The 25,312-nt window shown below is 45.5% G+C and overlaps 1 protein-coding gene across 13 annotated transcripts in view; it reads right to left on the bottom strand.

The window, feature by feature from the left end:
- Positions 1-25,312, bottom strand: part of LOC128704860 (CAP-Gly domain-containing linker protein 1) — a 308,119-nt gene that overhangs the window by 152,976 nt on the left and 129,831 nt on the right. The window contains exon 1 of one of the 13 annotated variants that reach the window (XM_053800029.2): positions 11,992-12,059. The exons of 11 other annotated variants lie outside the window; for them this stretch is intronic. The gene's annotated coding sequence lies outside the window, so the exon portion shown is untranslated. Of the gene's footprint in view, positions 1-11,991; positions 12,060-25,312 lie in introns of those variants that run through there. One more of the 13 variants, XM_053800030.2, reaches the window with a different exon arrangement.

The following is a 25,312-nucleotide window of genomic DNA, read 5'->3' as shown; positions in this document are numbered from 1 at the left end:
TAATAATAATAATAATAATAATAATAATAATAATAATAATATCTTTATTTCTACAAGTACATGTACAAGGTATACAGACCATAGCTGACATCAGTGACATACTACTATATTGAAAATAAATTAATTTTGTCCCAGGATACGACCCACACCAGTCCAATAACACCCAGGATGTGACCCACACCAGTCCACTAACACCCAGGATGTGACCCACACCAGTTCAATAACACCCAGGATGTGACCAACACCAGTCCACTAACACCCAGGATGTGAACCACACCAGTCCACTAACACCCAGGATGTGACCCACACCAGTCCACTAACACCCAGGATGTGACCCACACCAGTCCACTAACACCCAGGATGTGACCCACACCAGTCCACTAACACCCAGGATGCCACCCACACCAGTCCACTAACACCCAGGATGCGACCCACACCAGTCCACTAACACCCAGGATGTGACCCACACCAGTCCACTAACACCCAGGATGCCACCCACACCAGTCCACTAACACCCAGGATGTGACCCACACCAGTCCACTAACACCCAGGATGTGACCCACACCAGTCCACTAACACCCAGGATGCGACCCACACCAGTCCACTAACACCCAGGATGCCACCCACACCAGTCCACTAACACCCAGGATGCCACCCACACCAGTCCAATAACACCCACGATGCGACCCACACCAGTCCAATAACACCCAGGATGTGACCCACACCAGTCCACTAACACCCAGGATGCCACCCACACCAGTCCAATAACACCCAGGATGCCACCCACACCAGTCCACTAACACCCAGGATGCCACCCACACCAGTCCACTAACACCCAGGATGTGACCCACACCAGTTCACTAACACCCAGAATGTGACCCACACCAGTCCACTAACACCCAGGATGCCACCCACACCAGTCCACTAACACCCAGGATGTGACCCACACCAGTTCACTAACACCCAGGATGTGACCCACACCAGTCCACTAACACCCAGGATGTGACCCACACCAGTCCACTAACACCCAGGATGCGACCCACACCAGTCCACTAACACCCAGGATGCCACCCACACCAGTTCACTAACACCCAGGATGTGACCCACACCAGTCCACTAACACCCAGGATGTGACCCACACCAGTCCACTAACACCCAGGATGTGACCCACACCAGTCCACTAACACCCAGGATGACCCACACCAGTCCACTAACACCCAGAATGTGACCCACACCAGTCCACTAACACCCAGGATGTGACCCACACCAGTCCACTAACACCCAGGATGTGACCCACACCAGTTCACTAACACCCAGGATGTGACCCACACCAGTCCACTAACACCCAGGATGTGACCCACACCAGTTCACCAACACCCAGGTACTCATTTTAAACTGATGGGTGAACAGGGACAGGGACAACAGGTGTCTTATGGAAACACGTCCCTAATGTTTTCCAGCCGTACTGGAGGAGATTCGAACCCTCGACCTCCGTGTGTGAACTGAGTGAAAATATGCCACAGCTTGACTTAGTAAATAAGTAAGCTTATTCAGGTATACACAAATACAGTTACATAGATTATCATACACAGCAGGATGTTCCAGAGATGGGACACAGAAACAAGGGGTCACAACTGAAGACTCAGATGAGTCTAAGGGATGTTAGGAAGTATTTCTTCAGTCACAGAGTTGTTAGGAAGTGGAATAGTCTGGCAAGTGATGTAGTTTACCTGGAGTTTACCTGGAGAGAGTTCCAGGGGCCAACGCCCCCGCGGCCCGGTCTGTGACCAGGCCTCCTGGTGGATCAGAGCCTGATCAACCAGGCTGTTGCTGCTGGCTGCACGCAAACCAACGTACGAGCCACAGCCCGGCTGGTCAGGAACCGACTTTAGGTGCTTGTCCAGTGCCAGCTTGAAGACTGCCAGGGGTCTGTTGGTAATCCCCCTTATGTATGCTGGGAGGCAGTTGAACAGTCTCGGGCCCCTGACACTTATTGTATGGTCTCTTAACGTGCTAGTGACACCCCTGCTTTTCATTGGGGGGATGTTGCATCGTCTGCCAAGTCTTTTGCTTTCGTAGTGAGTGATTTTCGTGTGCAAGTTCGGTACTAGTCCCTCTAGGATTTTCCAGGTGTATATAATCATGTATCTCTCCCGCCTGCGTTCCAGGGAATACAGTTTTAGGAACCTCAAGCGCTCCCAGTAATTGAAGTGTTTTATCTCCGTTATGCGCGCCGTGAAGGTTCTCTGTACATTTTCTAGGTCAGCAATTTCACCTGCCTTGAAAGGTGCTGTTAGTGTGCAGCAATATTCCAGCCTAGATAGAACAAGTGACCTGAAGAGTGTCATCATGGGCTTGGCCTCCCTGGTTTTGAAGGTTCTCATTATCCATCCTGTCATTTTTCTAGCAGATGCGATTGATACAATGTTATGGTCCTTGAAGGTGAGATCCTCCGACATGATCACTCCCAGGTCTTTGACGTTGGTGTTTCGGTCTATTTTGTGGCCAGAATTTGTTTTGTACTCTGATGAAGATTTAATTTCCTCGTGTTTACCATATCTGAGTAATTGAAATTTCTCATCGTTGAACTTCATATTGTTTTCTGCAGCCCACTGAAAGATTTGGTTGATGTCCGCCTGGAGCCTTGCAGTGTCTGCAATGGAAGACACTGTCATGCAGATTCGGGTGTCATCTGCAAAGGAAGACACGGTGCTGTGGCTGACATCCTTGTCTATGTCGGATATGAGGATGAGGAACAAGATGGGAGCGAGTACTGTGCCTTGTGGAACAGAGCTTTTCACCGTAGCTGCCTCGGACTTTACTCTGTTGACTACTACTCTCTGTGTTCTGTTAGTGAGGAAATTATAGATCCATCGACCGACTTTTCCTGTTATTCCTTTAGCACGCATTTTGTGCGCTATTACGCCATGGTCACACTTGTCGAAAGCTTTTGCAAAGTCTGTATATATTACATCTGCATTCTTTTTGTCTTCTAGTGCATCTAGGACCTTGTCGTAGTGATCCAATAGTTGAGACAGACAGGAGCGACCTGTTCTAAACCCATGTTGCCCTGGGTTGTGTAATTGATGGGTTTCTAGATGGGTGGTGATCTTGCTTCTTAGGACCCTTTCAAAGATTTTTATGATATGGGATGTTAGTGCTATCGGTCTGTAGTTCTTTGCTGTTGCTTTACTGCCCCCTTTGTGGAGTGGGGCTATGTCTGTTGTTTTTAGTAACTGTGGGAGGACCCCCGTGTCCATGCTCCCTCTCCATAGGATGGAGGCATGGAGGATGGAGGCAGGAACTATACATAGTTTTAAGACGAGGTATGATAAAGCTCATGGAGCAGGGAGAGGGAGGACCCAGTAGCGGTCAGTGAAGAGGTGGGGCCAGGAGCTGAGTCTCGACCCCTGCAACCACAATTAGGTGAGTACAGCAGCATATGTGTAGAGAACCTGGATAACCCAGAAAAAGTCGAAGTTACTTATTTCCATTTGAGTTACGTTTTTATTTAAACCTCATATATAACCGCAAATTTTTGCAATGGTCTTATGTATTAAATTATGTAGAACTGAATCTAGGGTAACCCAAGAGTCCTGAAGGATGCCCAAAGGATACCTGAGGAATGGTTTCTGGAGTTAGCGCTCCCTCGGCTCAGCACCAGACAAGATCCTGCAGTGGATCAAGGCCTGATCAACTGCCGCATGCAGTACAACGTACGAACCACAGCCTGGGAAGCTGACAAGTTACAAATCCAACGCTTTATTTCAAAATTACTGTACAAACCAAACAATCTGAACGCCCATTGGTTTATTGGTCATACCCAGAGACCTCCACGGCGCACATAACTGTGATAAACCACCTTAATTACTGGGAGCGCTTGAAGTTCCTAAACCTGTTCTCCCGGGAGAGATCATGATTATATGCACCTGGAAAATCCTAGAGGGACTAGTACTGAACTTGCGCACGAAAATCACTCACAACGAAAGCAAAAGACTTGGCAGACGATGTAACATCCCTCCAGTGAAAAGCAGGGGTGCCACTAGCACGTTAAGAGACAATACAATAAGTGTCAGGGGCCCGAGACTGTTCAACTGCCTCCCAGCATACATAAGGGGGATTACCAATAGACCCCTAGCTGTCTTCAAGCAGGCACTGGACAAGCACCTAAAGTCGGTACCTGACCAGCCGGGCTGTGGTTCGTACGTTAGATTAGGTGCGGCCAGCAGTAACAGCCTGGTTGATCAGGCCCTGATCCATCATAAGACCTGGTCACAGACCGGGCCGCGGGGGCGTTGACCCCCGGAACTCTCTCCAGGTATACCGATAATGCACGAAGGGAACATATTGAAAAGTCGGGGACCTCTGACACTCTTCGAGTTCTATCTCCACATACTTGTCGCATCACTACTTTTTATTTTATCTACCAAGTCTCATATTTTCCAGGTATATATTATAATCTACCTTTATTACATACGTTCCAAGGAATACAGGTGAAGGTACTTGAAGAGTTCCCAGTAGTTTACATGTTTGAGTGTATACAGGCAGTGAAAGTTATGTGAACGTTTTCCAGCTGGGTTGTCTCACCTGCCTCAAAGAAAACATCTTACAGTAGAGTTCCAGTCTAGAGAGAACGAGTGACTTAACAGTACCTTCACTAAGCACCTTGATAGTTCTAGACACCTAGCAGGTGTACAATGACTAACATCCAGGTACCTGCTTATTGCTAGGTGAAGAGGGGTAGCAGGTGTACTATGACTAGCACCCAGGTTCCTGCTTACTGCTAGGTGAAGAGGGGTAGCAGGTGTACGATGACTAACACCCAGGTACCTGCTTACTGCTAGGTGAAGAGGGGTAGCAGGTGTACGATGACTAACACCCAGGTACCTGCTTACTGCTAGGTGAAGAGGGGTAGCAGGTGTACTATGACTAGCACCCAGGTACCTGCTTACTGCTAGGTGAAGAGTGGCAGCAGGTCTAAGGTGACTAGCACCCAGGTACCTGCTTACTGCTAGGTGAAGAGTGGCAGCAGGTCTAAGGTGACTAGCACCCAGGTACCTGCTTACTGCTAGGTGAAGAGGGGTAGCAGAAGTAAGAAAATATGTTCATTGTTTCCACCCGTGCCATGATCGAACATAGTTCCATGAATTTTGAGCCCAGGACCCTACCATAGATCTCATCTCCTAACAAATCCCTAGTCATATCACGTATATCATACTCCTCACTGTCCACAAATAGCCTCGTATCGCTAATACAGAAAAAAAATAACGAGTCAGTCTGATCAGCAATGGTCAGACTGACTCTTTACATCATTCATTATGGAAGGAAATCTGACGCAATGTTAGTAAGCTTTATTTCTGAAAGTACAGTGGACCCCCGGTTAACGAACTTTTTTCATTCCAGTAGTATGTTCAGGTGCCAGTACTGACCGAATTTTTTCCCATAAGGAATATTGTGAAGTAGATTAGTCTATTTCAGACCCCCAAACATACACGTACAAACGCACTTACATAAATACACTTACATAATTGGTCGCATTTGGAGGTGATCGTTAAGCGGGGGTCCACTTACATGATACAACTTATACAGACCATAGCTAATAATAATAATAATAAAAATAGTAATAGTAATAATAATAATAATAATAATAATATTTATTTCTACAAGTATAAGATATAACTTATACAGACCAGAGCTGGTTCTACAAGACTGAGGGACTGGTTACCTCATCTTCCACTGTCTGCTGTGTATAGGTCTACAAGACTGAGGGACTGGTTACCTCATCTTCCACTGTCTGCTGTGTATAGGTCTACAAGTCTGCTGTGTACTGAGGGGACTGGTTACCTCATCTTCCACTGTCTGAGGGACTGGTTACTGTGTATAGGTCTACAAGACTGAGGGACTGGTTACCTCATCTTCCACTGTCTGCTGTGTATAGGTCTACAAGACTGAGGGACTGGTTACCTCATCTTCCACTGTCTGCTGTGTATATGTCTACAAGACTGAGGGACTGGTTACCTATCTTCCACTGTCTGCTGTGTATAGGTCTACAAGACTGAGGGACTGGTTACCTATCTTCCACTGTCTGCTGTGTATATGTCCACTGTCTGCTGTGTATAGGTCTACAAGTCTGCTGTGTATAGGTCTGAGGGACTGGTTACCTATCTTCCACTGTCTGCTGTGTATATGTCTACAAGACTGAGGGACTGGTTACCTCATCTTCCACTGTCTGCTGTGTATAGGTCTACAAGACTGAGGGACTGGTTACCTCATCTTCCACTGTCTGCTGTGTATAGGTCTACAAGACTGAGGGACTGGTTACCTCATCTTCCACTGTCTGCTGTGTATATGTCTACAAGACTGAGGGACTGGTTACCTCATCTTCCACTGTCTGCTGTGTATATGTCTACAAGACTGAGGGACTGGTTACCTATCTTCCACTGTCTGCTGTGTATATGTCTACAAGACTGAGGGACTGGTTACCTATCTTCCACTGTCTGCTGTGTATAGGTCTACAAGACTGAGGGACTGAAGATAGCCACTGGTTGGCGAAACGTTTACGAATAAAGAGACCCAAGTGTTGAATATCTAATTCCTCATCTTGGTGTTGTATATCATTATCACAGTATCAGGTGTTCCGTAGCTCGATTGGTAGCGCACTCACCTCACACGCTGACGTCCGGGGATCGATCCCCAGTACCATTAGGACGTGTTACCTTAAGACACCTGCTGTCAATGTTCACCTAGCAGTATAACAGGTACCTGGGTGTTAGTGGACTGGTGTGAGTCGCATCCTGGGACAAAACTGACCTAATTTGCGGGAAATGTTCAGCATAACAAGGTACTTTCTATATAGTAGTATGTCATTGATGTCATCTACGGTCTGTTATTATTATTAAAGATTCGCCGGTATTCTCCCGGCCCGGGCCTTGTCCAAGTGGTGGCCCGGCCTTGGCTCCCTCTTTAGGGAGTGTCTGAGACCTAAGTCTCCCATGGGAGGAGGCACAAGTACCTCCTCATCTTTGGGACCAACTGTCCCCAGGCCTAGCCACAAGCTAGGCCTCTCTGGTCTGCCATCCCCGCCCCAAGGGGGGCAAATGGGAATGACAGTCTTATGAGCTAAAGGCTCGGGCTCAGGCACCTACCCTACCCTAGAAGGGTTAGGCATGGTGTCGATCATCTATGGTCTGTATACCTTGTACATGTACTGGTAGTATTATTATTATTATTATTAAAGATTAGCCGGTATTCTCCCGGCCCGGGCCTTTTCCAAGTGGTGGCCCGGCCTTGGCTCCCTCTTTAGGGAGTGTCTGAGACCTAAGTCTCCCATGGGAGGAGGCACAAGTACCTCCTCATCTTTGGGACCAACTGTCCCCAGGCCTAGCCACAAGCTAGGCCTCTCTGGTCTGCCATCCCCGCCACAAGGGGGCAAATGGGAATGACAGTCTTATGAGCTAAAGGCTCGGGCTCAGGCACCTACCCTACCCTAGAAGAGTTAGGCATGGTGTCGATCTACTGGTAGTAATAAAGATATTATTATTATTATTATTATTATTATATTATTATATTATATTATATTATATTATTATATTATATTATTATATTATATTATATTATTATATTATATTATATTATATTATATTATTATATTATTATATTATATTATATTATTATATTATATTATATTATTATATTATTATATTATTATATTATATTATTATATTATATTATATTATTATATTATTATTATATTCACAGTGATAAAGAACAGGTTATTCTGGTATAAAACTCTGACTTTACTATTGTAAATAAATCACAAATACGTTGAAGATGGATTGTAAAGTTTTTGTGACTGCATTCACTATATTGTAAAGTTTTTGTGACTGCATTCACTATATTGTAAAGTTTTTGTGACTGCATTCACTACATTGTAAAGTTTTTGTGACTGCATTCACTACATTGTAAAGTTTTTGTGACTGCATTCATGTCAGTGTAAACACGCCATTAATATGTCAACAAGACTCACGAAATCGTAATGACACGATTGCAAACAAACCATACCACGGGTGGGGTTAGAACCCGCGGTCACAGAGTCCCAAAACTCCAGACCGTCGCGTTTGGAGTTTTGAGACTCTCTGATCGCGGGTTCTAACCCAGCCCGTGGTATGGTTTATTAATATTTTCAATATTTCAAAAATACTGTAACTTGCTTAACTATCAAAATTTTGGGGCCCAGTCCCTGGACCCATCATGTGCTTGTGTAATGTTTTGACTACCACCCACACCGCGGGCGAGTAGTTTAATAAAAAAATGTATTAAACTAACTTTTGTTTTTTTAACCATGTTGTCAATATTCCGCCTTCAACTTATACTGCAGCACCTTACTTCCGCCTCTGTGTAGACGACCTTGAGTGTGTGTGTGTGTGTGTGTGTGTGTGTACTCGCCTAGTTGTGGTTGAAGGGGTCGATTCACAGTTCCTGGTCCCGGCTCTTCACTGGTCGCTACTAGGTTACTCTTTCTGTTCCATGAGCTTTATCATAACTCTTCTTAAAGCTATGTATGGATCCTGTCTCCACTACATCGCTTCCCAGACTATTCCACTTCCTGACAACTCTGTGGCTGAAGAAATACTTCCTAACATCCCTGTGATTCATCTGTGTCTTCATCTTCCAACTGTGACCCCTTGTTGCTGTGTCTAATCTCTGGAACATCTTATCTCTGTCCACCTTGTCGATTCCTCTCAGTATTTTTCATGTAATTATATCCCTCCTATCCATCCTGTCCTTCAGTGTCGTCAGGTTGATTTCCCTTAACCTCTTCTCGTAGCAAACCTTCGTCCTTTGTCTAATTTCTTGACGTGCTTAACCAGGTGCGGGTTCCATACTGGTGCTGCATACTCCAGTATGGTCCTGATGTACACGGTGTACAGTCTTGAACGATTCCATAATCAGGTGTCGAAACGCTATTCTTAGGTTTGCTAGGCGCCCATATGCTGCAGCAGTTATTTGGTTGATGTTCGCCTCAGGAGATGTGCTCTGTGTTATACTCACCCCAAGATCCTTTTCCTTGAGTGATGTTTGCAGTTTTTGGCCTCCTAGCCTGTACTCCTTCGGTCTTCTTTGACCTTCCCCAATCTTCATGACTTTGCACTCGGCGTGGTTAAACTACAGGAGCCAGCTGGACCAGGCTTGCAGCCTGTCCAGATCCCTTTGTAGTCCTACCTGATCCTCACCCGTTTGAATTCTCCGCATTAGCTTCACATCGTCTGCAAACAATGACATCTCGTAATCTATCCCTTCCGTCATGTCATTTACATATACCAGAAACAGCACCGGCCCTAGGACTGACCCCTGAGGAACCCCGCTCGTCGCAGGAGCCCTGACACCTCATCACGAACCATCACTCGTTGTTTCCTTCCTGTCAGGTATTCTCTGATCCACTGCAGTGCCTTTCCTGTTATTCCTGCCTGCTGCTCTAATTTTTGCACTAATCTCTTGAGTGGAACTGTGTCGAAAGCCTTCTTACAGTCCAAACAAATGTGGTCTACCCACCCCGCTCTCTCCTGTCTTACTTCTGTTACCTTGTAAAACTCCAGTAGGTTCGTGACACTGGATTTTCCTTCCTTGAAATTGTGTTGGTTATCGTTTATATACTCTTTCCTTTTCAGGTTCTCCACCAGGCATATCCTGTACTCACCTAGTTGTGGTTGCAGGGGTCGATTCACAGCCCCTGGCCCCGTGTGTGTGTGTGTGTGTGTGTGTGTGTGTGTGTGTGTGTGTGTGTGTGTGTGGGTGGGTGGGTACTCGCCTAATTACTCGCCTAATTGTAGTTGCAGGGTCGAATCTTAGCTCCTGGCCCCGACTCTTCACTGGTCTCATCTAATTACTCGCCTAATTGTGGTTGCAGGGGTCGTCTTAGCTCCTGGCCCCGCCTCTTCACTGGTCACTACTAGGTCCAGTGTATGTGTGTGGGTGTGTGCACAACCATCCATGACACACTCCCAGGTGTTCTTTATGTATCCGTTATAAGTGTTGCGGGTGGTGAGCACCAAGGCTACTGGGAAGTCACTAAGGAAGAATACAAACCACAAACTTCATCAAAGAATATCGCTCAGAATTGTGGGTTAGTTGTGAATTGTTGCAGTCAGGGTTTTGTGTTTCTGGTTGTGCCGCCTGAGCGGCTAGCGTATTGTATATGGAGTCCACAAATGAAAACACAATACAATGTAAGGTTGGACAAATACATCGGTGGTTTGGCTAAGAACCTGCCTTGTATGGGCCAGTAGGCCTGCTGCAGTGCTCCTCCTTTCTTATGTAACTTAACAATTCACAACTATCAAATGGCCCTAGGGGGCTTCTAGGCTACGGGACTGATTACCTCATCTTCCACTGTCTGTTGTATATATTTCTCCGAACTTGAGTCCTGGAGATGGGAAGTACAGTGCCTGCACTCTGAAGGAGGGGTGTTAATGTTGCAGTTTAAAAACTGTAGTGTAAAGCACCCTTCTGGCAAGACAGTGATGGAGTGAATGATGGTGAAAGTTTTTCTTTTTCGGGCCACCCTGCCTTGGTGGAAGACGGCCGATATATATATATATATATATATATATATATATTATGTCTGTATTATACTGATAAAGCCACTAGAGGGCGAAACATCTACAAGTAAAGATATCCAGATGTTGCACTTGTCTCTAATTCACCATCAGTTTACAACTAACCCACAATATTGAGCGAAACTTAGACGAGATTTTGATAAGGGTCCAGGAAGGACCGAAACGTCTGACTTGCCCTTCCATGTTGCGAGCTGATACAGATATAATGGGACTAAGACAGACATTAGACAACTTAGTACACATGAAGATTAAAGATATTGATGTGTGTGAGAGATTTTGTTGGATTAATAGTAATCCAGGATGTGAGTGATACTTAAAATATGGATAATGATCGATAAAGCTCTCGCTTCACACGGCGAGGGTCTGCGTTCGATTCCCAGCGAGGGTAGAAACATTGGTCGTGTTGCTTTACACCGGTTGTATGTGTTCACCCATCAGTTTAATGGGTACCTGGGTGTTAGTGGACTGGTGTGGGTCGCATCCTGGGACAAAACTGACCTAATTTGCGGGAAATGCTCAGCATAACAAGGTACTTTCTATATAGTAGTATGTCACTGATGTCAGCTATGGTCTGTATACCTTGTACATGTACTGGCAGAAATAAAAATATTATTATTATTATTATTATTATTATTATTATTATTATTATTACTATTATTATTATTATTATTATTATTATTATTATTATTATTATTATTATTATACAGTGCCTAGGGAATTGGAAGTAATGATGATAGGAGTAGGAAGTGTAAGGAAACGTGCCCAACGTTTCACCCGTGCGTCGGTGTTTGTCCTAAGGACGCTACCAACCAAGCCACGAGCAGTGTATTTTTTTGTGTATGCAGTAATTCTGAAACAAGTAACTGTACCGTGGTGGGAATGAGAGGTAATAATAACAGGCAGGTTCTGTCCAGTGAAGGGCAGCTCCCTGGGTCAAGAGCCCGCCACCAGCATCAAGGTCTGGACACTGAAGCAATATATCTCACTGCTATAAAGTCCTTCTTGGCTAATATTCCAAATAATGTTTTCTTTTGTCTACAACAACAAAAATAATATAAATTCTGACAGACAAATTACGAGAAATTTTTTTCTTATTTGTCCTGGGGAGACTTAATTATTATTTAAAAATCAGTTTTGACCATTTAAAACTCAGTGTGGGCCATTTAAAACTTAATGTAAGCCATTTAAAACTTAGTGTGGGTCATTTAAAACTTAGTGTGGGTCATTTAAAACTATATATGGGTATTTAAAACTAAGTATGGGCCATTTAAAACTCGGTATGGGTCATTTAAAACTCAGTATGGGTCATTTAGGCACCCAGTGTATGGCATTTAACCCCCCCCCCCTCGCCGTGTAGACCATTTAAAAAACCCACGTGGATCAATTATTACAGTACTGAGCGAGCACTAGACCACCACCTCGTCTACTCACTTTCAAAAGCAGACTAGTCCACCCCTCACCTGCCTCTACTCTCTCACCCTGTGGCGTGTTACAGTGACATGCACAGCACAAGCCTCGCTATTTTACACCGACTCCTACCTCATTCTTACGCCCCTCCAGTCACAACTGAAATTCCCAAGTTGGTAGAGGTTAAGCGAGTCTCCTTAAGCAAGTTTATTCAGGTATACACAAATACAGTTACATAGATTATCATACATAGCAGCATATGTGTAGCACCTAGGATAACCCAAAAAAGTCAGAATGACTTACTCCTATTGCTTGCTCCTGTTCACCTAGCAGTAAATAGGTAGCTGTTGTGGGTGGTAACCTGGTCTGGACTAGTGTTTACTGCGTAATATTGCCCTGTATTCGGTGTCCCGTGGCCTGATGGCTAAACCTCTCGCTTCACATGGTGAGTGTCCGGGTTCGATTTCCGGCGAGGGTAGAAACACTGGGCTTGTTTCCCTACACCGGTTGTCCATGTCCACCCATCAGTAAAATGGGTACCTGGGTGTTAGTAGACTGATATGAGTCGCATCCTGGGGACAAAACTGACCTAATTTGCGGGAAATGCTCAACATAACAAGCGGCTTTCTATATACTAGTATGTCATTGATGTCAGCTATGGTCTGTATACCTTGTACATGTACCTGTAAATACAGTGGTCACAGACCGAGCCGCGGGGGCGTTGTCCCCCGAAACTCTCTCCAGGTATACTCCAGGTATACATAAAAGTCAAAGTGACTTATATGCATATCCTTATACACTATCAAAATTATGATCCAGCTCGCCGTCTACACGGTAGTTTTTAGACTCCGCCTCACAGGCAAGAATTATGTTCGAAAAACAAGAGGAAGTCCCACGTGGAGGAAGTACACACTGAGATATTTTACCGACAGGAAATGCAAGGAGAGAGAGGAGTCAGGAAGGAAGCGGAGAAGAACCCTTAACTCAGCAGTGTTTGTGGCATGGTAGATCCTGGGGTTCACAACTGAAGTACTCGGGTGCAATCCTGAGGTGGGGGATATGGTTATATTTTCTTACTCATCTTTTGCCTCTGTTTACCTAGTAGTGAGTAGGTATATTACAGTGTTCTGTAGCTCGATTGGTAGCGCACTCAGCTCACACACTAAGGTCCATGGTTCGATCCCCGGTACGGGTGAAAACATAAGGACGCGTTTCCTTAAGACACGTACTGTCCATGTTCACCAACAAGTAAAATAGGTACCTAGGTGTTATTGGACTAGTATGGGTCGCATCCTGAGGTCAAAATTGACCTAATTTGCGGGAAATGCTCAATATAACAAGCGGCTTTCTATATAGTAGTATGTCACTGATGTCAGCTATGGTCTGTATACCTTGTACATGTAGAAACGAAGAACAAATATATATATATATATATATATATATATATATATATATATATATATATATATATATATATATATATATATATATATATATTACATGGCAGACAGGAGACGGGCAGGAATGCTGACATGAAACATTTTTTGTTCTTTGTATCTTGACGTGTTGTCTGTCCCTCCCTTCCATGAGTCAGCACCTCACCCGGCTCATCTCACCCCTCACCTCACACCCCACTCACCTCACACACCCCTCACCTCACACCCCACTCACCTCACACCCCACTCACCTCACACCCCACTCACCTCACACCCCACTCACCTCACTCCCCACTCACCTCACTCCCCACTCACCTCACACCCCACTCACCTCACACCCCACTCACCTCACACCCCACCTCACCTCACCTCACACCCCACTCACCTCACACCCCACTCACCTCACACCCCACTCACCTCACACACTCACCTCACACTCACCTCACACCCCACTCACCTCACACCCCACTCACCTCACACACCCCTCACTCACCTCACACCCCACTCACCCCACTCCCCACTCACCCCACTCCCCACTCACCTCACTCCCCACTCACCTCACTCCCCACTCATCCCACTCCTCACTCCCCACTCACCCCACTCCTCACACCCACCTCACACACCACTCACCTCACACCCCACTCACCTCACACTCACCTCACACCCCACTCACCTCACACCCCACTCACCTCACACACCACTCACACCCCACTCACCTCAAACCCCACTCACCTCACACCCCACTCACCTCACACCCCACTCACCTCACACCCCACTCACCTCACCTCACCCCACTCACCTCACACCCCACTCACCTCACACCCCACTCATCTCACCCCACTCACCTCACACACCACTCACCTCACGCACCCCACTCACCTCACACCCCACTCACCTCACACCCCACTCACCTCACAACCCACTCACCTCACAACCCCACTCACCTCACACACCCACTCACCTCACACACTCACCTCACCTCACCTCACACCCCACTCACCTCAAACCCCACTCACCTCACACCCCACTCACCTCACACCCCACTCACCTCACACTCCACTCACCTCAACACCCCACTCACCTCATACCCCACTCACCTCACACCACACTCACCTCACACACCCCACTCGCCTCAAACCCCACTCACCTCACACCCCACTCACCTCACACACCACTCACCTCACACCCCACTCACCTCACACCCCACTCACCTCACTCCCCACTCACCTCAAACCCCACTCACCTCACACCCCACTCACCTCACTCCCCACTCACCTCACACCCCACTCACCTCACACCCCACTCACCTCACACCCCACTCACCTCACACCCCACTCACCTCACACCCCACTCACCTCACCCCACACACCACTCACCTCACACCCCACTCACCTCACACCCCACTCACCTCACACCCCACTCACCTCACACCCCACTCACCTCACACCCCACTCACCTCACACCTCACTCACCTAACACCCCACTCACCTCAAACCCCACTCACCTCACACCCCACTCACCTCACACCCCACTCACCTCACACCCCACTCACCTCACACACCACTCACCTCACGCACCACTCACCTCACCCCACTCACCTCACCCCACTCACCTCACACCCCACTCACCTCACAACCCACTCACCTCACACCCCACTCACCTCACACACCACTCACCTCACCACACTCACCTCAAACCCTTCACCTCACACCCCACTCACCTCACACCCCACTCACCTCACACCCCACTCACCTCACACCCCACTCACCTCACACCCCACTCACCTCACACCCCACTCACCTCACACCCCACTCACCTCAAACCCCACTCACCTCACACCCCACTCACCTCATACCCCACTCACCTCACACCACTCACCTCACACCCCACTCACCTCACACCCCACTCACCTCACAACCCACTCACCTCACACCCCACTCACCTCACACACCACTCACCTCACACCCTACTCACCTCACACCCCACTCACCTCACACCCCACTCACCTCACATTCCACTCACCTCACACCCCACTCACCTCACACCCAACTCACCTTACACCCCACTCACCTCACACCCCACTCACCTCACACCCCACTCACCTCACACCCCACTCACCTCACACCCCACTCACCTCACACCCCACTCACCTCACACCCCACTCACCTCACACACCACTCACCTCACACCCCACTCACCTCACACCCCACTCACCTCACACCCCACTCACCTCACACCCCACTCACCTCACACCCCACTCACCTCACACACCACTCACCTCACACCCTACTCACCTCACACCCCACTCACCTCACACCCCACTCACCTCACACCCCACTCACCTCACACCCCACTCACCTCACACCCCACTCACCTCACACCACTCACCTCACACCCCACTCACAGACACATGTTTCGTGCAGAGGTTCAGATAACATCAAATTAGTTCTAATTTCAGCTTTAAATCTATAAGCTAATAACTGTTATCTTGAGCTCATTTATGAGCTGAGAGCTTGTTATCCTGAGCTCATTTATGAGCTGAGAGCTGTTATCTTGAGCTCATTTATGAGCTGAGAGCTGTTAACCTGAGCTCATTTATGAGCTGAGAGCTGTTAACCTGAGCTCATTTATGAGCTGAGAGCTGTTAACCTGAGCTCATTTATGAGCTGAGAGCTGTTAACCTGAGCTCATTTATGAGCTGAGAGCTGTTATCCTGAGCTCATTTATGAGCTAAGCGCTGTTATCTTGAGCTCATTTATGAGCTAAGAGCTGTTATCTTGAGATCATTTATGAGCTGAGAGCTGTTATCCTGAGCTCATTTATGAGCTGAGAGCTGTTATCCTGAGCTCATTTATGAGCTGAGAGCTGTTATCCTGAGCTCATTTATGAGCTGAGAGCTGTTATCCTGAGCTCATTTATGAGCTGAGAGCTGTTATCCTGAGCTCATTTATGAGCTGAGAGCTGTTAACCTGAGCTCATTTATGAGCTGAGAGCTGTTATCCTGAGCTCATTTATGAGCTGAGAGCTGATCCTGAGCTCATTTATGAGCTGAGAGCTGTTAACCTGAGCTCATTTATGAGCTGAGAGCTGTTAACCTGAGCTCATTTATGAGCTGAGAGCTGTTAACCTGAGCTCATTTATGAGCTGAGAGCTGTTAACCTGAGCTCATTTATGAGCTGAGAGCTGTTATCCTGAGCTCATTTATGAGCTGAGAGCTGTTATCCTGAGCTCATTTATGAGCTGAGAGCTGTTAACCTGAGCTCATTTATGAGCTGAGAGCTGTTAACCTGAGCTCATTTATGAGCTGAGAGCTGTTATCCTGAGCTCATTTATGAGCTGAGAGCTGTTATCCTGAGCTCATTTATGAGCTGAGAGCTGTTATCCTGAGCTCATTTATGAGCTGAGAGCTGTTATCCTGAGCTCATTTATGAGCTGAGAGCTGTTATCTTGAGCTCATTTATGAGCTAAGAGCTGTTATCTTGAGCTCATTTATGAGCTAAGAGCTGTTATCTTGAGATCATTTATGAGCTGAGAGCTGTTATCTTGAGCTCATTTATGAGCTGAGAGCTGTTATCCTGAGCTCATTTATGAGCTGAGAGCTGTTATCCTGAGCTCATTTATGAGCTGAGAGCTGTTATCCTGAGCTCATTTATGAGCTGAGAGCTGTTATCCTGAGCTCATTTATGAGCTGAGAGCTGTTATCCTGAGCTCATTTATGAGCTGAGAGCTGTTATCCTGAGCTCATTTATGAGCTGAGAGCTGCTATCCTGAGCTCATTTATGAGCTGAGAGCTGTTATCCTGAGCTCATTTCAAAGCTCACTCCTGTCTAAGGTATGCTAACACCCCGAGGATGCCACCCACAACAATCCACTAACACCCAGGTACCTACTTACTTCTAGGTTAACAGAGACAGGAGTGAGGAAGCATACCTAACGTGTAAACCCTCCCCAGGATCGAACCCGGGTCTTTGGGTAGTGAGCCGGAGATACTGTGTATATAACACTCTTATATTGTTATACAATTATTATTATTATTATTATTATTATTATTATTATTATTATTATGCAAGGAAGATGAGGGGAGCTCCAGTTCCCTAGATCAAGAGCCTTCACCAGCATCACAGATATATATAGATTAGGAGACAGGCGCCAAAATTCCTACTACCAACTGTCACATGTTTCTCCACATGTTTGCTAACCTTGTTGTGCTTGCAGGGGGTTGATCCATAGCTCCTGGCCTGGCCACTTACTGGCTTTACTGGTTCCTGGCCTCTAGAGCACTGTCGTACCTCTGCCTGAAGCTGTGCACAATTATAAGTTGGCATTTATAGCCTAGTTCCTTTAAACAGCTTGTTCATAGCCACTCTAATCCTTAAAGTATTTTGTACGTTATGATCATGGTAAATTTTGTCCCAGGATGCGACCCACACCAGTCCACTAGCACCCAGGTACCTATTTTACTGCTAGGTGAACATTAACAGCTGGTGTCTTACCTGGAGTATACCTGGAGAAGGTTCCGGGGGGGTCAACGCCCCCGCAGCCCGGTCTGTGACCTGGCCTCGCGGTGGATCAGGGTCTGATCACCCAGGCTGTTACTGTTAGCCGCACGCACGGAAACACGTCCTACTGTTTCCACCAGTACTGAAGATCGACCCCTGGACGTCATTGTGTGAAGTGAGTGTGCTACCCATGGAGCTACGGGACAGCAGGTACAGAGACAGCAGGTACAGAGACAGCAGCTACAGAGACAGCAGGCACAGAGACAGCAGGTACAGAGACAGCAGGTACAGAGACAGCAGTTACAGAAACAGCAGGTACAGAAACAGCAGGTACAGAAACAGCAGGTACAGAGACAGCAGGTACAGAGACAGCAGGCACAGAGACAGCAGGTACAGAGACAGCAGGCACAGAGACAGCAGGTACAGAAACAGCAGGTACAGAAACAGCAGGTACAGAGACAGCAGGTACAGAAACAGCAGGCACAGAGACAGCAGGTACAGAGACAGCAGGCACAGAGACAGCAGGTACAGAGACAGCAGGTACAGAGACAGCAGGTACAGAAACAGCAGGTACAGAAACAGCAGGTACAAAGACAGCAGGTACAGAAACAGCAGGTACAGAGACAGCAGTCGTAGTAGGAGAGATACCCTAATATTACAACATGTGACTCTGACACATCTAGAGAGGGGACAAAGGCAAGTTTGAAGTGTGGGCGAGACCCCAGGGTTGTGTACATCTTTGTATAGATGACTGCACTCCAACCGTATCTGTTGGGGAGGGAGAGTGGAAGGACGGAATGCCTCGGTCAGATGACCAAAACCTCCAGCTGTGGGCCAGTATGTGGCTTAAGACCCGCGACAGGAAACACTTGTTCTGTTTCCTGACAAACCTAACTTAACCTAACCTAACCTAACTTAACCTAACCATAATTGCTCTGTTGTACGGGAAATATACACCGGGAGGTATGTCTCATATGGTTTATATGCTGATAGTTCACTTTAATCTCTGTTTTAGAGATTAAAACATTCTTGACTGATGGTGAACAGGTTGTGAAAAGTTAATGGCCTCACGTAGCAGAAAGGCTGTAGCTCTTTCTATAGAAAGGCATCGTTCCCACGGCACTTTCCTGAACCCAAGTTTCATGGCTGCTAGGCTGGTCGATGAGGCTGTAGGCGTCCTGTCGTTACCCTGAACTTTTCCGAATTCAGAATTTACCGTACGTTCTACGTACGTTCAGTGGTCTCTCCAACCTTGTGAGACTGGGGCATCCCCCATTCTCGCTTATAAAATAATAATCTTAATTTCTACAAGTATATGTACAAGGTATATAGACCATAGCTGTCATCAATGACATACTATTATATAGAAAGCCCCTTGTTATACTGAGCATAACAGGTCAATTTTGTCCCAGGATGCTACCCACACCAGCCGACTAACACCCAGGTACCTATTTTACTGATGGGTGAACACTGGACAGCAGGTAACTTAAGGAAAATGTCCTAATGTTTTCCAGCCGTACCTGGGAAACGACCCCTAGACCCAAGTGTGTGAGCTGAGTACGCTAGCAATTTAGTTATGGGTTATTCTCCCAACGTGTATCAAGTTAACATACCTATCAAGTTATCATACGTATTAAGTTATCACTCGTTTTAAGTTATCACACGGAAGCTAAGAATCACGTCTTGCTTTCAAAAAAAATCGACCAAAGCGCAACTTCACGACCCATTAACATGAACCGGTCCCATGATACCGTTGACCAGCGTTGAACATTTGATGTCGATGATCAGATGAGGTATTCTGAAGTTATTAACAAAAAGCTTGGTAGATATAAAAACTCTTGATCAGTACTACTACTACTACTACTACTACTACTACTACTACTACTACTACTACTACTACCTATATATACCCGTCCTGCTCTCTTTTTCGTTAGTGTGACTTTGTAAATGGTCCAAGTCGGACCGAAACGTCGTCGTAAGCTCCTCTCTTCTATGTGCGGGTTATTTGTGTATCGTTCCAGTCACGGTATTGTGCCTTTTTTTTTTTGTTATTGTTACACCTTAATTTGGGAAATATTCAGTCTCCCCAAGTCTCATGGGCCGCCTGGGGCCAGTGTAGCCCTGTACCCTTACTTTCTACCCAACTGCGAGGGTATATACATGCTTCGAGAGAGATATTTCAGTATATGTACACCGGCATGTATCCTTAACTGGTGGTATCGAGGCGACATGCAACCTTAATGATCCCCATAGAGTTGGTGAACTATAAACCTAAAAACAATCAGCACTACTTCCCAGCAGCATCACCTGCGTCATACATCTCAGGTGAATCATGTCCTGAGTACTGGTGTGTGTATGTGTGTGTGTGTGTGTGTGTGTGTGTGTGTGTGTGTGTGTGTGTGTGTGTGTGTGTGTGTGTGTGTGTGTGTGTGTGTGTGTGTGTGTGTGTGTGTAGCCTTGAATCACTGAGCCATCACTGGTTAAAAGAGACGCGCGAGTTTCCCTGTCTCCTGATATCATGTGTTGTAGAGGTATGAGTACAGATCAGACCTCCACAACACAACTGTACTCAACACGACACAACACAGTTCAGACCTCTACAACACAACTGTATTCAACACGACACAACAAAGTTCAGACCTCTACAACACAACTGTACTCAACACGACACAACACAGCTCAGACCTGTACAACACAACTGTACTCAACACGACACAACACAGCTCAGACCTCTACAACACAACTGTACTCAACACGACACAACACAGCTCAGACCTGTACAACACAACTGTACTCAACACGACACAACACAGCTCAGACCTCTACAACACAACTGTACTCAACACGACACAACACAGCTCAGACCTCTACAACACAACTGTACTCAACACGACACAACACAGATCAGACCTCTACAACACAAATGTACTCAACACGACACAACACAGTTCAGACTTCTACAACACAACTGTACTCAACACGACACAACACAGTTCAGACCTCTACAACACAACTGTACTCAACACGACACAACACAGTTCAGACCTCTACAACAACTGTACTCAACACGACACAACACAGTTCAGACCTCCACAACACAACTGTACTCAACACGACACAACACAGTTCAGACCTCTACAACACAACTGTACTCAACACGACACAACACAGCTCAGACCTGTACAACACAACTGTACTCAACACGACACAACACAGCTCAGACCTCTACAACACAACTGTACTCAACACGACACAACACAGCTCAGACCTCTACAACACAACTGTACTCAACACGACACAACACAGTTCAGACCTCTACAACACAACTGTACTCAACACGACACAACACAGTTCAGACCTCTACAACACAACTGTACTCAACACGACACAACACAGTTCAGACCTCTACAACACAACTGTACTCAACACGACACAACACAGCTCAGACCTCTACAACACAACTGTACTCAACACGACACAACACAGCTCAGACCTCTACAACACAACTGTACTCAACACGACACAACACAGCTCAGATCTCTACAACACAACTGTACTCAACACGACACAACACAGCTCAGACCTCTACAACACAACTGTACTCAACACGACACAACACAGCTCAGACCTCTACAACACAATTGTACTCAAAGATTTGTTAAGTTATCCCATGAATTAAGGAAAGATCCTGGTCTTCACCTTACGAAACAGACAAAGCTAATACGACAGTAATTATGGGAAATAAACATGATACTAGGAGACAGGGAAACTTACGCTCCTCTTAAGTTAATTTTAAAGTTACCAGAAATGCCCTGCATAACAAGGGACTTTCTATAAAGTACTTTATTCACGTCAATTAATCCTATGTCAATTGTATACTGTACTTTATAAAGTTTATCATTGTCTTTGTCGTAAATGGCTAATAAAAGCATCTAGTTATTTTTTATTAAGACTAATAAAGTTTGGAGACATAGTAAGGTACCAGTGACTAGGAATGAAACCCGTAGAGAAATAAACAGCCTAACAGTTCTTCAGAACACGGATAAATATACGAGGAGAAGTTGTTTATACTTCTGACAAACTTATGCAATAAATTATTGATGTCTGCAACTGTACCAGTCACTGAGGGTTGCAAATGTATCTTTTTTTTTAAACGGAGGAACACACATACACACACACACACACACACACACACACACACACACACACAAGGGGTATGTGTGGGGGGGAGATGTTAGGAAGTATTTCTTCAGCCACAGAGTAGTCTGGAAGTAGAATAGTTTGGGAAGCGATGTTAGGAAGTATTTCTTCAACCACAGAGTAGTCTGGAAGTGGAATAGTTTGGGAAGCGATGTAGTGGAGGCAGGATCCATTCATAGCTTTAAGAAGAGGTATGATAAAGCTCAGGAGCGGGAAGAGTGACCCAGTAGCGGCCAGTGAAGAGGCGGGGCCAGGAGCTGTGAATCGACCGCTGCAACCACAACTAGGTGAGTACACACGAGGGGTCACAGCTGCAAGTTGAAAACTCAGATGAGTCACAGGGATGTTAGGAAGTATTTCTTTAGTCACAGAGTTGTCAGGAAGTGGAACAATCTGGAGAGTGGTGTAGTGGAGGCAGGATCCATACATAGTTTTAAGAAGAGGTACGATAAAGCTCATGGAGCAGGGAGAGTGGACCTAATAACTAGTGAAGAGGCGGGGTCAGGGGCTATGAATAGACCCCTGCAACCACAACTGGGCGAGTACACAGGGGAGAGTGAACCTAGTAGCAACCAGTGATGAGGTGGGCCCAGGAGCTGAGACCCGACTCCTGCAACCACATATAGTTCAGCACCTATACATTCATTCTTTCACTTTCTACCTACATGTATACACACGTTGGTTACATGTATACATATGTTGGCGACATGCATAAACGTACAGGCTACATATACACATGCTGGCTGTACGTACACACATGATGACTGCATGTACGCAGACATTTAAGTGTAAGAATTGAATATTTATCCAGCTGGGCAAGTCACCTTCACGAGTTGTACATGTTTATGTTACGTCAGCTGATGTTGTGTCTGGAAGCTCGTACTGGCTACGACTTTGGTTAAAAAAGTTCTTGCCCTCACTATTTTCTCTCTTTACACGAAAGCATACAAAAGAAATCCCAGAAATTATTAATTGCACAGCTTATGACGAGAATAAGTTGTGTAAGATCATAGTCACTAGTGACATAATTCTCACATAACTAGATAGACTGAAACCAAACAAGTCAGCCGGTCGTGACGACGAGCTGTTTTCAAGGGTTTTGAAGGAATCTGAGGAAGAACTATGCAAACCATTAGCGAGTCTCTTCAACAGATAACTACAAATGGCTATCGTGCTAGATAAGCAGAAAATGACAAATGTTATATCTATTTACAAGGCGGGAGATAGGTCCCTAGCTTCAAATTATGGACCAGTCAACCTAACCTTAATTGTGGGAAAGTTGACGGAGTTAGTAGTTGTGGATGAAATTCAAAGCAGCATGAATGATATAATTTAACCAATAAATCTCAGGTGTTCTTGTCTTATGACTTTACTAACGTTTTTCTCTAAAGTATCTGAGGCAGTAGTGTCATCGGCAAACTTATATAGCTATTGATTATAAACACAAGGGTCCCAATACTGACCCTAGTAGCACACCACTTGCAAACTTTGTTGCCTGTCTGTCAGCCATGACTCAACCACAACTCTCAGTCTTCAATGTGAAAGTTACTGTATCCTACTGTCAATATAAAGAATACGATATTGTATGTGAACTTCAGTAAAACCTTTGATCAAGTCCCACACAGGAGACTGATAAAGAATCAACACGTCAAGTTGTCGGCTGAGTTGAGTCATGGCTGACAGATAAGCAACAGAGTTTCCAAGTGGTGTGCTACTAGGCTCAGTATTGGGACCCTTGTGTTTATAATCAATAGCTATATAAGTAAATTTGCTGATAACACTAAAATAATCCGTCGGATCACTTCTGAAGGGGATATTAGATGGTTACAGGATGACCTGGATAGGTTAATGTTGTTAGAGAAGTGGCAGATGCAGTTCCTTGCTGACAAGTGTATGAAAATAACAATGGTACTTAAAAGACAAAGTGAACGTGAAAAAGATTTAGGAGTTCTGGTTAGCAGAAATATAAATCCAAGACAACAGTGCATAAGTGTTCGCAATAAAGCTAATAGAAATTTTGACTTCATATGGAAAGATATAAATAGTAGAACTTTATATATATACATCTTATGCTAGAGTTTATTTAGATTACGCTGCTTTTTATTACAGAGTGGACATAACTGTGATGGAAACCATACACAAGAATGGCGAAGTTAATCCTGTATCAGAAATCTTACCTAAGGAGATAGGCTTCGAAGGCACAATTTGCATATCCCCCCTAATTCTACGTCTGGAAAGATGTAGAACCAGAGAGAAATGACTGAAATATACAAACGGAAAACAGGAACGAATAAAGGGGATATAAATAAAGCACTGAGAGTATCTAAGCCAGATAACTCGACTAGACTCTTGACCCCTGTATAAACAATCTCTCACAATGACAAATTAAGACCTGAGGTGTCATCAAGGACTCTTAATCCAAGAAACTGAAGCTACTCTCCCTTAGATCAAACCTATTACCCTCCCATTCCACCAGGTGCCCTAAAACCATACGGGGTTAGCGCTTCACCATGAATGTAATAATCTAGTATTAATTAAGGTGAGTCGGGAAGCTTACATCTGCCTCTACACAAAAAAATAATCAAAATTTTGGTCAGAATTTATTTATGTTAAGAGTGTGTATCGTGGGTCAATAAATACCCAGGCAAGGTATGACATCAGCACCACCACGGGGTGACATCACCATCACCAGTGACATCATCACCATTACTCTCCCACCAACATTGTTGAGAAAATAGTGTTAGGCTCCAACCATATTCCCCTACACCATAGTTATGGTGGCCTGTCCGTTGACTCAAGACGGTTGGTCGTTGAGTCAACGGACAGGCCACCGGTAACTGGTTACTACTACTGAGACTGGTAACTGGTTACTACTACTGAGAAGATTAGTACTGGTCAGTATAAAGAATCGCATTTGGATCATATGAAGTTAGTATGTGATGATAATGATGTTCCAACCCAGACTAATGTGACAGACACTGACAATCCTCCTGATCCTGTACTCTCTTCCTCTGATACTCAGTCAGACGATCAACCTGAATGTCGTTATTCCCTACGTACACGACAGGTATTGAGAAATCCTCAAGTATCATTTGTAACTTCCAATTCAGATTTGCCTCAAATACAGCATGAGTTACCCAATGCTACAGAGTTT

This window comes from Cherax quadricarinatus, chromosome 91 (assembly GCF_038502225.1).
Source record: "Cherax quadricarinatus isolate ZL_2023a chromosome 91, ASM3850222v1, whole genome shotgun sequence".
Classification (NCBI taxonomy): domain Eukaryota; kingdom Metazoa; phylum Arthropoda; class Malacostraca; order Decapoda; family Parastacidae; genus Cherax; species Cherax quadricarinatus.
This window is presented reverse-complemented; position numbering and strand designations above follow the sequence as displayed.